We start from the raw sequence: 1,616 nt of genomic DNA, 5'->3' as shown, positions 1-1,616 counted from the left end.
ACAAAACTTATCTTATCATTATATTTAAATTTGTTGGATGAATGTAAAATAATTATTGATTTATCTCTAAACAATGTTGAGTCTATCTAGAAGTCTTCAGTATTGTTTAGATAAATCATTGATGTTAAAATCGAGTCCTGGTAGATTTGTATATATCCAGAAGAAAGCTGAGCAAAAATTAGTCAATATAGAAGAATGTTATTGCGAAATGTTAACAGTCCGTCGGAACATGTCTTCGCGACTGTTGCTAACCGTCAGTAGAATCCTACTGTGGCTAGAACTCTTTCCAGACTTACTATTTAAAGGGATTCGGTTTTGTATCTCTGAAAAAGAGTTTGAGCCACAAATTCTAAAGAGTATATTCTGAGCATTTATGAGAGAAAATTCACTTTAAAATTTTCATGGAGTTTTTTTTTTTTTTTTATCTCTTCTTGAGTGTGATTGTGCTTTGAGTGTGAAGGAATATCGATTGGATTTCAGCCTTTGAAGTTCCAGAAGGGAAGTCAACATTTAAAAATCGCCAAAGGTTCTGGCTGCTACTGCCGTAGAAGACAAACGGGTTGTTTGTCTAGGCAAGTAAGAGAGTCGAATTGCAAAGGTTTTGTAATTGATGATTGCTTGTAATTGTTATTCAAATAATAAGATTGACTTTCCTGGATTTGGCTACCCTGTAGGGTTTTACCTTTAAAGAGTTCTTTAAAGGGTTTCCCTTCATAACCAATCGTTGTGTCTTTCAAAATTTGATTATTTATTTTAAATTTTTGATTGGTTTTATAATCTTTATAATTGAGATCTAACCTATTTGTTCAAGGAAATTGGTAAAAAATTTCGTAGTTTATAGGGGTATGTTGGGAATTTCCATTAGGTAGTCAACATATGTAAGAACTACATATATAATACAATCTTATTTCTGAACAACACAAGCATACATGAATATGCGTGCACACATGCACAGATGAATCTGAGAACTCATCCTGGTAGGGGTGGAAGGGCTTCTCAAAATCCTACATTTATTAACTCATGCAAGATTATAAAAATTAAAAAAAACAAAAAACAATAAAAGATAAAAAGCCAGAAAGACCCGTAACTGAACCCATTCTGTGACTTGCCGGTTTGCAGCAGCGCTTCAGGCCAGCAAAACCAATACTCCTAGAGAATATTGTTGCTTCATCTCATCATGTGATAGCTGCTGCAATCAGTGTTCCATTGGCTAAGCATCGGCACACTGTCTGAATGAAGCCAGAGCTTTGTGAGGGTAATTCAAGGAAGCCCTCAATAATCCAGCCAGCTCCATGCTTTTTCCAGCACTCATGAACGTATTATCGATCATCAACAATAGACTTTCATACATATAACCAGATTCAAGAAACTGAGTATAGGTATGCATTACATGATATCCGATGCCCACTAGTATTGATCAAAGGCTTTTAGTGGAGACAATACTCTCTGGTTATGTGCTTAAATAGCTGATGATTGATGAGATGGAAGTTGTAAAATATATGAAATATAAGGTGATAATTATTATAAATGTTCTGTTCATTATCCAAAGTACATAGTGCTCGCTAGGCTAGCTTTTCTCTTTAAACTTTGACCGGGCAAAGTTTGTGTGTTACGGA

Source organism: Carya illinoinensis, chromosome 6 (assembly GCF_018687715.1).
Source record: "Carya illinoinensis cultivar Pawnee chromosome 6, C.illinoinensisPawnee_v1, whole genome shotgun sequence".
NCBI lineage: Eukaryota > Viridiplantae > Streptophyta > Magnoliopsida > Fagales > Juglandaceae > Carya > Carya illinoinensis.
This window is presented reverse-complemented; position numbering follows the sequence as displayed.